The sequence below is a fragment of the Tamandua tetradactyla genome, chromosome 17, assembly GCF_023851605.1.
Source record: "Tamandua tetradactyla isolate mTamTet1 chromosome 17, mTamTet1.pri, whole genome shotgun sequence".
In the NCBI taxonomy this organism is placed as follows: domain Eukaryota; kingdom Metazoa; phylum Chordata; class Mammalia; order Pilosa; family Myrmecophagidae; genus Tamandua; species Tamandua tetradactyla.
The window spans coordinates 73,060,160-73,073,095 of record NC_135343.1 but is presented as its reverse complement, the minus strand read 5'-3'; the positions used below and the strand labels follow the sequence as shown (position 1 = coordinate 73,073,095).

The 12,936-nt window shown below is 38.2% G+C and overlaps 1 long non-coding RNA gene across 2 annotated transcripts in view; it reads left to right on the top strand.

The window, feature by feature from the left end:
- Positions 1–12,936, top strand: part of LOC143661755 (uncharacterized) — a 135,000-nt gene that overhangs the window by 58,714 nt on the left and 63,350 nt on the right. For both annotated transcript variants that reach the window (XR_013164803.1, XR_013164804.1), the window contains exon 4: positions 8,710–8,817. This is a non-coding gene — a long non-coding RNA (uncharacterized LOC143661755). The remainder of the gene's footprint in view (positions 1–8,709; positions 8,818–12,936) is intronic.

Below are 12,936 nucleotides of genomic sequence, written 5' to 3'. Positions count from 1 at the left end.
TTCTGCACACTAATTGTCCATTGCTGTGGTCCTTGTTAGAAATGCAATTTCTCAGGCCCAGGCACATTAAAATTTAGATAATAAAATACATCATTCATTTTCAGTACTCAGCAGACTCATCAAGGGGTGGCATGAATACATGCATCTTTATATATCCAAACAATTGACTTAGTATCCAGTGATAAAAGCCAATGAAGTACAGCCACCAAGACCCAATGGCTTTTATTAATATGCTGTGGAGGGAAAGAAGCCAGATGTAAAATAATACGGTATGATTCCATTTATATAAAGTTGAAAAACAGGCTAAACCACCCTATACTCTTTAGCGATGCATACATAGGTGGTAAAACTATAGAGTCGAGGTAGGGTTGTTTTAAAAGTCAGAACAGTGGAGAGAAGGAGAGAGAGTTCGAATAGCGAAGAGATTTACAGACATGCTCTGTCAGTTTAACAACAGTGGTGTCACATTAAATGTCTCACCTTTATGTTCATAAAATAATTCACGGACACTTTCATTAATTGTTCTTCCTGGGAATTAGGAAAGTTGCCTGTAAAATTACAACATAGACAACTTCTAATGGCTGAAGGGGAATTTCTCTGGGCGTTAGCAGTGAGATTCTAGATTGTGAACTTCTCAAGTGTTAGAGTCAGCTTTGCTATTTTTTTTTAAGAGTAAAATAAACTGCTCTGCGGAGAAGATTCTTTTCCTTCTGCAGGCTGTCCTACAATATCAGTAGGGGTCTCTTCAGATCTATTAAAACATGCAAAAACCCTCCAGATTTACATGAAAGAAGATCAAAGAGTTTACTTACCAGCTCATGCCAGACTCCTCTGTAAACCTTTCTTTGCTTCCTAAATGTCTTGGGGTTTCTTTAGCCTGTTTTTTTGCTCCTGCATGAGTCTTATTTTTTCTCCCTGTTTCGACAAGTATCCTCTTCTCTGCTGACCACCTCTAAAACAAGATCAGATCCATTTTAGTTTTTAAATGTTGATTATTACATTTCCCCACCCAGGTTTCCTATTTTCTCATTTATTCCCTGCAATGCACTCTGGCTGCCTCTGACCCCATTCTGCACCCAGGATTCAGGAATTTCACTTCTTGCTTAAATCCCTCCCCTCACCCAAACCCTTACCACATCCTGTGAGGGTCTCCACGATGAAGTCTCAACTGATACCCCCAGTTTACAACCTAGGACTCTTCTACTTACTCAGATCAAGTAAGAATTTAGTAGACTGCCCATCTGTTTTACTTCTAGGGTACTCCATGATCTACTAGCCAACATCATAGGTCTCTGCAAGTCAGACTATTTTGGATTGCTGCTTTGAATCTTGTGGTCCAATATGGTAGCCACCCCTACATTGTCTTTGGTAATTAAATGCCGCAACTTGGGTTCTGCCAACTGGGACGCTGATTCTCCCCACTGTATTTAAGGATCCAAGTTCAGTGACAGCAGTTTCCACAATAATATTGGACCTATAGAGAGGAGCGACCACAGAACTCTTTAGAGATGATGGAGTTAGTCTCACAAATTCATTCCTTTGTGAAAGGTGTGTCCTTTGTACATTCCTGGGGTGGGTTAGCAAATCTTACATGATAAATGCACTCTAACATTAAAATCTCTCTAAGCCTTTGGATCCCCTCATCTACATTATACCAGGGAAGTTCTGGCATTTTTTTTTTACCTCAGGCAACAGAGGCTACCTCTTTGTCCATGTTATAGCTGACTTCCCAAACAAACAAAACCCTTCCTAACTCCTCAAACTACAACACTGAATCCAGAATCTCTGCTTAGTGGATCTAAATCAATAAATTCAGCCTGATCCAACTTCATATTTTTTCCACCATTAACTCACACCCTGAATATCCATTCCCACACACATACCCTGATTTCTATCCATACACATTGGAAAAATCATGCAGTTCTTTGGAGTATGGTGCACATCCTCATAGTTCACACTTTGTAACTCACCAGACCAGTCCACTCCTCTGCGGGTCACCACATATCTGACGGGGATATTTTCTTTACCAGAATATAGGGGGAAAAGGAGAGGAGACGAGGCAAAGTGTTGTGGATTATGGAAGCGGCTGACATTAGGAGCATTGATAGCTCCAGCATTAGCAGCTTTCAGAGCTCTGGGGAGGTAGCGGTCAGTATCGACAAAGCAAAGTTGGGATGGAGACTGAGTAGCAGAGACTCTGACTCTTAATGAAAAGATCCCCAGAAATGAAGTGGGGAGCGAGAACTCCCATTTATTCAGTGACTTCGATGTGCAAGATTCCATGACTACCACAATGGGAGGAGAAAGTCTCCGACTTCAGGGGGTTTGCTAGTCTAATGCAGACATAGATATGCAAGCGATTAGAATATAGTACAATATTTGCTTTAACGAGGGTGTGGACACAATATGGTAGAGCATTGGAGAAGGAACACAGAAGTCATTGTGGAATCTGGAGAGGTCTTAAATCAGAGAGAAAACATTTCACCTGAGGCTTGAAAGATGAACTGGAGTGAGCCAAGTGAGGAAGAGAGGCAGGGTGCCTTAGGCAGTGTAAGTAGCATGTGAAAAAGCATGGGGAAATATAAGGTGTGTACAGGGAGCAAGCGGGCAGTCTTGCTGGAGGGCAGAGAGTGTGCAAGGGAAGGAGGAATAGTAAGAACAGGAGAGCAAGTACCAACTCTTGGAGGGACCTTAAATGTTGGAAAGGAGCTTAACAGAGAGATACTATGTAAATAACAGATAGCCCTTGAAAAATTTTGAGCACAGGAGCAAATGTTCTCACATTTAGTCTTTAAGCTAATCCTATGAGATAGGAAGCTTAATTTATAGACCTTGAAGTAGAGGCTTAGAAAGGGAAAATGAGGGACTCTTGACTTCGGAGAGTAAATGGTAGAGTGAGGACTCAGTTCCATTTGGTCTGACTGCAGAGTCCAGGCACTAACCATTTAATGGAGCTCTATAATCTGAAGAGGAGGGTTCTGGGAGGAGGGGCCTCTCAAACATGTGCCCTGCAAAAAGCATATCTACTGATAAACAGGTTAGCATTGGATGGGGCATTCACTGTCTCCAGGAAGTCAAGCCAAGTCATTAAGCCCCATGATCACACTGTAAGCATCTGAAACTTTAGCATGAAAACTCACAAATTAAGACTGTGAAGTCAAAAAATTGTATGTTTTGGAAAGATATGAAATAAGACCCAAAATTAAACAGCTATCTGGAATTTTTTTTTTTTTTTTTTTTTTTTGAGTAAATGACTCACCTGAGAAGGGAGCTGTATAACGTGTTTGTCAGTGGAGGCACTGTCTAGCAGGACAGATAAAATTTAAAACCTTTGCAAAATGTGGCCACAAAGGTCTTTAAGGGTTGGGATAGTTGATGGAAGTCATGTGTACCATATGACTATTAAAAATAGCCGTTCCCCTAGGTTAAAGTCACAAGCAGTAGCATTTTTTATCCCTGGCAAGGTTGATATTGATAAAACCAGACCATGTAAAGTAGGAGGTATATGCCAGAACCAAAGTCCTCTGTGGAATTCACTCTTCCTTTGAGTCCCTGAAGTTCAAAATTGTAGACTATTAGCAAGAACTCTCTGGCTAATAGTAATTGCTTTAAATGAGTGCATAGGTGATACACAAAGGAAACTCCAACTGGGTTTCAAAGCACATAGAGCTTTACTGAATGAGCTAAAATATTGAATGTAAATAAAAAACATATGGAAGTCTTTATACTTGTGCAACAGTCTATCAAGGATTTTTGTGCTCTCATGAGGAAAGGATTGCCAAAAAACAGCATTCCTGGTATTACTACTCTTATTCATGAAAATATGAATTTCATGCTGCAAATATGGTGAAAATAATTTGTAGAATCAAAGAAAATTTGTTCTATTTTTGTCTTCCCCTCATTTGTTACAAATACTCAACTTATCATGACACCATTTTATCAGCACAATTAATTTGAAATGCTTCAATACTTATTCATACACCAGAATAAGGACTTTAGTCTTTTGTTTCCCTTATTTTCTCCTCTCTTTTCCTCTCCTCTATTTTGCTAGCTCCCTTTCTCCTTTCAACACTCCATTTCCCTCTGAATTGTATGAATTGCCACATAGGCCCTTGATCTGAAATGACCATGTTGGGGTGTTTATCTGGATGTCTCCTGTTGTTGTTCTCTCAGCAAATAGGTGAAGTGAAAATTAATAGGGTGTTTTGGGGGACAACTAAATTCCCAGGTGTTCTAGTTTCTTAGCTGCCGGAATGCAACACACCAGAGACAGACTGGCTTTTAATAAAAGGGGGTTTATTTCATTAGTTCTTCAGAGGAAAGGCAGTTAACTTTCATCTGAGGTTCTTAGGTGGGAAGGCACAGGTTGATCTCTGCTGGCCTTCTTTCCAGGCCTCTGGGTTCCAACAACTTTCCCCGGGGTGATTCCTTTCTGCATCTCCAAAGGCCTGGGCTGAGCTGCGAGTGCTGATATGAGGTATGCTGAGCTTCTTGGGCTGTCATACGTTGCGCTCTCTCATTTAAGTACCAACCAATTAAGTCAAACATCATTCATTGCAGCAGGCCTGCATCCTAGCCGATTGCAGATATAATCATCAAAAGATGAGTACCATTGGCTCATGTCCACAGCAAGAGAACTAGGTGCCTTCACCTTGCCAAGTTGACAACTGAATCTAACTACCACACTAGGCATATCTCATTATTTCCTCAGTCATGTCTTGTGACTTGCGAGAATGTATGGAGAATTGACAAAGCAACGAATGATGTTCAAGTAAAGTAATAATATAGCTGAGACCTGGTAATAGTGCCTTACATTTGTGTAGAACTCTGCATCATCCACATCATCCCACATATCCACATGAGGATATGCCCAACATGAGTCCTAGGGACCCCAGAGCAGGACATATTCAGGGGAATTCTGAGTGGGCACCCAAACTTGGAAGCAGTATCCATAGCAGATATTCTTGACGGAGGATCCAGGCAAGGAATCACCACTTCCAAATGGTTACAGATGAGACTAATGGGCATAAAAAAAGATTCAGAATGCCTAATAAGCTTCTCAGTGTTCAGGTCTATGGATTGAATGATCGCTATCCATGATAGGTTGAATTATGCAGCCCCAGGGAATAAAATAACAAAACATGTTCTCAATCCATTTTTGTGGTTGCGAACCCACTGTAAATAGGACATTTTGAAGATGCTATTTTTAGTTAAAGTGTGGTCCTACTGAATGAGGTTGAGCCTTAATCCTGTTACTGGAGGCTTTATAAAAGAAAGCCATGAGGAGAAGCAGGAAGCTGGAATTCAACAGAAACCCAGAACGGAAAGGAAAAGATGTTCCTGTGTACATCGCCTTTTAAAAGTCAAGAGTGCAAGGGTCACCAGCAGCTAGCACTACAATGTTCCAACTTTGGGGAGATAGCATCGCCTTGCTGAAACCTGGATTTTGGACTTCTCCTAGCCTCAAAGCTGTGAGCCAATAAATTCTTGTTGCTTAAACCAACCCATTGCATGGTATTTGTTTTAGCAGCTTAGAAACTAAGATACCATCCATGCTTTTTTTTCTATCAAGACCCTTTCCAATAATCTTAGGAGTGCTGGAAAGTCGTAGAGTCAGAAATGATCCATTTAGAGGTGGAGAGGGTTGAGGTGATTGTTCATGGCACTTTATAATGACTGGTCTATGCAATAACTCTCTTTCTTGAATTTTTTTTTTCTATACCCAACTCCCATTCCTCTCTTCCCATATAAAATGTAACATTTAACTGTATCTTTTGGTTTGTATTTTAGTTCTTGCAAAATGAGTATTTTGTATGAATGTATTTAAAAAATATTTTTATTGATAAAACAACATACAAATACAAACATTCTTAACATACAAACATTCCATACATGGTGTACAATCGATGCCTCACAGTATCATCACATAACTGCACATTTATCACCATGATCATTTTTCAGAACATTTGCATCACTCCACAAAGAGAAATAAAAAGAAAAAAGAAAAGCTCATACATACCATACCCCTTAATCCTCCCTTTCATTGACCACTAGTATTTCTGTCTACTCTCTGTCTATTTTTTTACCCAATATGTTCTAACCTTTGTTCACCCTATTATTTGCTTATTTTTTCTATAGTTTTTACTCATCTGTCCATACCCTAGCTAAAAGGAGCACCAGACACAAGGATTTCACAATCACACAGTCACACTGTAAAAGTTATATCTTCATACAATCATCTTCAAGAATCAAGGCTACTGGAACACAGCTCTACAGTTTCACTTCCCTCCAGCCACTCAAATACACCATATGCTGAAAAGGGATATCTAGATAATGCGTAAGATTAACCTCCAGGATAATTTCTCAACTATGTTTAAAATCTCTCAGCCATTGACATTTTTTTCTCATTTTTCTCTTCTCCCTTTTGATCAAGAAGGTTTTCTCAATCCTTGATGAATGTATTTTTAAATGTATATAAATTACATTGGGTTATATATCTTATTTGGTAATTATTTTTTTTTCTTCTAAGCATAGTATTTTAAGCCTTCGGGTTGCTTCTAGTTGCTTTCTAATATCCCACAATGTACACTCACCACATTTTGCCTATCTACTTTCCTAGTGATGGGAACCCAAACCCCCAACCAGCACAAATCAGGCTGCAGGGAACGTGAGATGCACGTCTTTATGTATGTCCCCTATGGAACTGTGTAAGCATTTATTTGGCATATATACCTACAAGTAGAATTTCTGAGGCAAAGAGTGTGTTTACTTGTTTAGATTAATATCTCCAGATTGTTTTTCTGAATAGCTGTGCTTGTCTACAGTGTATGATCTCTCTCTCTAATGTTTGCTTGTCTGATAAGTAAAGTGATAAAATTCATTGTTTAAATTTGCATTTACTCTTAATCATTAATGATTTTGAGTATCTCTTGAAGTATTTATTCATTTTTTGGCCTTCTCTTCTGAAAATTACCCTTGTCCATTTTTCTATTTGGGTTGTTATCTTTTCCTTTTTGATTTGTGTTTCTTGTCTATTCTGAATGTTGGTCCTTTTTGGTTGTAGTCATCACAAATGACTTTTCTTTTCCCATTCTGTCCTATTTAGAAATTATGTTTTATGGTACTCTTTGTTGAAGTGAAATTTTTAATTTTGGTGTATCAAATTCTTTAAATATTTCTTGCCTTAGTTTTGTGCTTTGGAAGTTTTATTTTCAAAAATCTGTTTTGTATTAAAATTATAATTTTACCTTTTACATTTAGTCCTTAGTATACCTAGAGCCCTACTTTGTAAAAGTTATTAGATAGGAATTCAGTTTTTCCCATGTATTTAAACAGTTTTCCTAATATCATCTGTTAAAAAGCACTTTTCCCATTGATTTGCAATACCTCCTTTATAATATACTAAATTCCCATATATTTTCTGAGCTTTCTGTTCTGTTCACTCAGACCATTTTTCTGCTCTGGGGGGCAATATCATAAAGTGAGCTATTACTTTGGCCTTGCACTTATTCTACTGTCTGATAGGGCAAGTCCCCATTCCATATCTTCTTTTTAAGATTGGCTTAGCTATTTGTGAGCATTTTCTTTTTTGTACATTTTAGATTAATATTTTTTAAGTTTGATTGGATTGTGCTGAATGTACAAATTGATTTGGAAATTGCACTAGTAGATACAGTTCTTTTTCTACAATATCTTAAAGATAATCATTCGGAATTTTCTCTTTGGCTTTGTCCTTAAATGTGTAGCTTTGTCTCCATGTGGGTTTTTCCATCCCTGTCCTGTCCCTCTCTGAGCTCTTCCAATCTGACGTCTTTTTCTTTAATTTTGATAAATCTATTGCCATTAATTCACCAAACTATTTCTCCTCTCTAATTTTACTTTTCTATAATTGTCTAAACATTAGCTCTTTCTGCTTCTCTCATCTCAGCTTTCCTTTCCATTTCCTGTCTGTCTATCATTTTCTGCTATTATCTGGAAGAATTCTTCAATCTGAACTTCTGCCTAAATTGTTCTTCAGATTTATCTATTCTACTATTTATTCCAGCTGTTGTGTTCTTTATTTCAACTAATCCACTTTTCTTACCTAATTTTGGTTAGTATATGATTTCTTATACTGTGTGTTCTCACCTTTAGATAAGTACCTTCTATTTGTCTTTATTATGTAGATAAATCACATTCACTGAGAAAATTCTGGAAAGAAATATAAACAAGTGAAAAAGCAAAGTTGAAAGTCAGGGTTTCCTTTTGAAACCCTTAGAGTAAAGTAGCACCTGGGGGAGCTAAGCTCCCTCTAGTCACTCTCCAGTTCTGGGAATTTGAAAGGTAGGGGGATATCGCTTGAGGAAAGCCAGTCTGCATGTACCTGTTTCCAACACGTCCCTCCAGCAGTGCTTTTGGATTCCCCTAATATTACTTCAAGGGCACTGGCGTGGGTGGTATAGGAGGCTGTCATTGATTATCGCCATTCAAGGGCAGGCAATGATGGTGCATAGGCAAAGGGTGAGAAAGGCAAGGGCAGGACATTGGCAGTTTTCCTCCAAGTCTGCCTTCATCGCAGCCTTCAGCTGCTGTCCCAGTCCGGCTGCTGCCTAGCCCTATAACTCATCAACAGTTTTAAGTCAGGGTCGGGCTTCTCCAGGGGTTTCTCATCATTTCATTGCTGTTTGTTTCTGGAATCCATATTGCTCTTTTCATTTGTATTTTCTCTAGAGTTGTTTTTGAGGAAGATAGTTGGCAGTCTAACAGGAGGAACCAGACGCCTTTAGGAACAGTTTCTAAGCTGGGGACCTAGGGAATTCACAGAAAACCAAGGCTGACGTAAGTGTTATTAGGCATAATGTAAACAACAGACCTTAAGTAAGTCTGAAAACATGTTCTTAATTAATGGACTTAGGTCTACAGTTTTCAAACAAGTATGGGTTTGAATTCCAGCTCAGCCACTTCGTAGCCGTGAAGCCTCAGGATAATTATTTACCTTTCTGAGCCTCAGTTTCCTCACCTGTAAAATGGGAATAATCTTACCTATCTAATATGGTCTCTAGCAATCCAAATGCATTTGAATTATCAGTCATACTTAAAATATCTCTCAGGGCCCGGCACATACTTTTTTAATATTATCATTCCTTTTGTATTTGGGTGTGCTACATATCCATCTTTCTTCTTTAGTGAGGGTGCACCCACCCTCAGTACTGCTCTCTGTAGATACCCTGATTATCGAGTAAGTTTGGCTACTTTGATCTTATGGGGATGTTTGACTTACTTAAGACAACATCCATATTCCAAGTTTAATCCCCAGGACTTTTAAAGACTGCTATGCTAAAAGCTCTTTAGTGTCATTCTGGTGTATGTATATTTTAATGAATAATATACACAAAGCAAAGGAAGGAAAAAGCAGTTTTCAAAGCACTCTTCAACAAGTAGTTACAGGACAGTTCCTAGAGTTTGTCATGGGCTGCCATACCATCTTCTCAGATTTTTCCTTCTAGTTGCTCCAGAATATAGGAGGCTAGAAAGCATAAATTTTTTTTTTTATCATCACAATCGACTTTTTTTTCTTTTTTGTAAAAAATAACATACATACAAAAAAGCAATGAATTTCAAAGCACAGCTCCACAGTTGTAGAACAGATTTGCGTGCTTGGTATGTGTTACAATTTCGTAATTTTAGGTTTTTACTTCTGTGTACTCTAAGATACTAAAGACTAAAAGAAATATCCATATAATGATTCAGCAATCATATTCATTTGTTAAACTCTACCTTCTCTGTATAACTCTACCATCGCCTTTGATCTTTCTTTCCCACTCTTTAGGGGTATTTGGGTTATGGCCATTCTAACTTTTCATGTTGGAAGGGGCTGTCAATAATATGGGGTAGGAGATGAAACTAGCTGATGTTCTGGAGAGGCTGGGCCCTCTAGGTTTCAGGACACATCTGGTCCAGGGACCCATCTGGAGTAACTTTCTGGAGAGTTACCCTAGTACGTGGAAACTTTGTAGAATCTTATATATTGCCCTAGGTGTTCTTTAGGATTGGCTGGGATGGTTTTGGTTGGGGTAAGTTATGAAAGGTAGCAAGGTCTAACTGAGGCTTGTGTAAGAACAACCTCCAGAGCAGCCTCTTGACTCTATTTGAACTCTCTCTGCCACTCTGGTGTTTTTTTGAGCACATTCTCAAATTGAAGTGAATGTTCAATTGTTATTAAGTTATGTCATCCAGCCTGGCTTATGTACTAAGCTGGAAAAGTGCACACTTAATTTAGCAGGGACAAATTTTCTCTCCATGAAGCATCCTATTGGATCACTGCTGTCTCATCCCAGTCCCTGGGGAAGAGGCTGCATGAGGTGGGGAAGCCAGGTCTTATGACATGAGACAAAAAGTAAAAAAACAAAAGGGAGCTGGGATACAGAGGAACATTGGGAAATATCAAAACTATTCCACAGGAGAGGGTCATGAGACAAGCAGAAAAGTGTGCATTACAACCATGTTCAAGCAGGTACTAGAGGGTGAAATGGGGAGCCAAGTGTGTATGTGTGTGCGGGGAAGGGGTGTGGAGTCAGCAAAGAAGAGCAAAAAGCAAAGATCAGAACAGGAGAAAAGGGAGAGTGACTAGTTAAATGCTAGTAATGAATTTTTGCCTGCTCCTGGATGCAGCTAGAGATTTAAAAAATCAAGGTTCTGGATAATATGAACACCTGTGAGGAGGATAAAACTCTAGAGTTTGCTCTTACTGAAGCTTCTGTTAAACCTTGCTACCTATCGTAATTTGTCAACCTCCAACCAGAACCATTCCAGCCAATCTTAAAGAACATCTAGGGAAATATATAAGATTCCACAAGTGTTTCACGCACTAGAGTAACTTTCCAGAAATCTACAGCCTCCAGATGGGTCCTTGGTCCAGATAAGTTCTGAAACCTAGCCCAGCCTCTCCAGAACATCAGATAGTTCCATCTCCCTACCCCGTATTAGTGACAGACTCTTCCAATATCAAAAATTTAGAACTGCCATAGCCCAAAGACCCCTAAAGAGAGAGATGGAAAGATCAAAGGTGATGGTGGAATTATACAGAAAAGATAGGATTTAACAAATGAATATGAATGCTGAGTCATTAAATTGATATATCTTTTAGTCTCCAGTATTTTAGAACAGCTAAAAGTAAAAACCTAAAATTCTGAAATTGTAACCCATGTCAAAGTCTGAAATATATTCTACAACTAATTGTGGTGCTGTTGTTTAAAATTTATAACTTTTTGTATGTATGTTATTTTTCACAAAAAAAAGAAGGAAAAAAGTCGATTGTGATGATAAAAAAAAATATTTAAGCCCTCTAGCCTCCTATATTCTGGAGCAACTAGAAGGAAAAATATGAGAGGATGGTATGGTAGCCCATGACAAACACTGGGATCTGACCTCTAACTATGTGTTGAGTGCTTTGAAAACTGTTGCTTTTTAATTTCTTTGCTTTGTATATATGGTATACTATACAGTAAATAAAGTTTAAAAAAAGTGAAGACATACCTTTCTGACCACCTCTTTTGGGTTTCATGAATATTTAGGGCTTCTGTTTTCATTTGGGGTGTTGAGTTCATTGCCAAAGTTTCTCTACCCATTATTCCCCTGTGACAGGGTGATGAAAGGGTCCACCATCCTCTGGTTTCTTAGGGCTCAGACCCATTTGAAATCCTCTCATTGCACCTTCCTTACCTTACCCCTAGACTGACCCTTTACCTGTGAGTATTTGTGGGAGAATTAGACTTTTCAAACTGTAAACAGAGGGGCACCACTATGCAGATATAACCCATGTCGGCCCAGTTTTACAATTTTTTCTGAAATGTTCATCATGTAGCCAGAGATAAATTATCTGGGAAGAAAACATCTTGGTGATCATGGTGTGATTGACCTTTGACGGAGAGAGCCAGGCTCCCGTCGTGGTCTGCTATGACCTGTTTGTGGAAACCTGAGTCTGTTACCTGACTAGAGGGGTGAACAATTTGCAAAGGAAGGAATTCTGTTCTGTCTCTTTGCAAATGTAATATAAATAAGATCACATGGTATGCAACCTTTTGAAACTGGCTTCTTTTTCTCAGCATAATGTTTTTGAGATTTCTCTAATTTTTGTGTGTATCAATAGTTTCTTCATTTTTATAGCTGTGTAGTATTCCACTTTATGGCCGTCCCACAGCTTGTTTATCCATTCAATAGTAGACTGGTATATGGGTTGTTTCCAGTTTTTAACAAATATGAATAGAGTTGTTATAAACATCTGTGTTCAAATTTTTTGTGTGTAAGTGTGAATATAAGTTTTCATTTGCCTAGGGAAGGAGTTAGCAAACTTTATCTGTAAAGGGACAGATGGTAAACAGTTTAGGCTTTGTAGGGCCATATGTTCTGTGCTGCAATACTCAGTCTGCCATTATATTATGAAAACAATCATAGATAATAAGTAAATAGTTATGGCTATGTTCCAATAAAACTTTATTTATAAAAATAGGTGATGATAAGGGGAACAAATGTTAAAATAAATATGAAACAATGAAAGGTAGGGGTAAGGGGTACGGTATGTATAATTTTTTTTTCTGTTTTCATTTTATTTCTTTTTCTGTTGTCTTTTATTTCTTTTTCTGAATTGATACAAATGTTCTAAGAAATGATCATGATGATGAATATGCAACTATGTGATGATATTGTGAATTACTGATTATATATGTAGAATGGAATGATTATATATTAAGAATGTTTGTGTTTCTTGTTGTCATATTTTTTAAAATTTAAAATTAATTAAAAAAAAATAGGTGATGAGCTGGATTTGACCAGCAGACAGTAGTTTGCTAACTCCGGCTCTGCTGTGAATAAGTAGGAATGCCACTGGTATGTCCTGTGGTAAATGTATGTTTAATGGTATTAAGAACAGCCAAAATATTTTCTAGAGTAGCTGTACCA